The sequence below is a fragment of the Sebastes fasciatus genome, chromosome 15, assembly GCF_043250625.1.
Source record: "Sebastes fasciatus isolate fSebFas1 chromosome 15, fSebFas1.pri, whole genome shotgun sequence".
Lineage (NCBI taxonomy): Eukaryota > Metazoa > Chordata > Actinopteri > Perciformes > Sebastidae > Sebastes > Sebastes fasciatus.
In genome coordinates this window covers 7,617,275-7,618,030 of record NC_133809.1, presented here as the reverse complement: position 1 = coordinate 7,618,030, position 756 = coordinate 7,617,275, and the positions used below count along the sequence as shown (strand labels likewise).

Here is a 756-nt window from a genome sequence, read left to right as displayed (position 1 = left end):
AGCTAATGTTAACGAACTAATTTCTTTGCCATGCACCAATCTCATCTCCAACTAGTCGATTCTCATCGGTGGAAATCTGCAACTTCTGCTCGACTTAAAGTTCACATTGAGCCACGTGGGAACTTTACATAACATTACATTACATTACATTAACACGTTGAAAATCACATTTTATTCATTTTAACAGCACTCGTCAGGTATTTCAATCTTTTTTAAACTTCACAAATTTCAATAAAAAAAAAAGCGAAATACGTGCATTCCTTGTCTAAGGCTGTTGTAAGCTAATTATATCAACTATTTCAATAACAATAACGTTATAAATATCTGCAATGACTGTTATAAGTAGGTCCGCGAGCACAATGTTATGCATGTCAGGATGGCCGAGCGGTCTAAGGCGCTGCGTTCAGGTCGCAGTCTCCTCTGGAGGCGGGGGTTCGAATCCCCCTTCTGACAGTACTTTTTTTCTTGTTGTTTATGGCGTTTTTTTAAATTTTATTTATTTGTCAGTTTTGGATCCCCAAAGTTGCTGCTACCGGGGTAATAATTATTCTTCCTGAGGTCCACACATAAAAATGCAACACAAACATATTAGGGGTCCCAGCAATGACATTTTTGGATTTATGTTAAAAGTTGCAGTGCAATGCTTGATGAATATATACATTATTACCAACCTTGAAATTAAAAATAATTACAGAATTACAAACTAATGTGATTTAATTATATTTATATATTATTTCAAATAGAATTGTTTCATAA

General features: G+C 34.5%; 1 non-coding gene across 1 annotated transcript; it reads left to right on the top strand.

The window, feature by feature from the left end:
- The first annotated feature begins 370 nt into the window (after positions 1 to 370).
- trnal-cag (transfer RNA leucine (anticodon CAG)) lies at positions 371 to 453 on the top strand. The gene has a single exon. It is a non-coding gene; the product is annotated as a tRNA-Leu (tRNA).
- Positions 454 to 756: the final 303 nt, after the last annotated feature.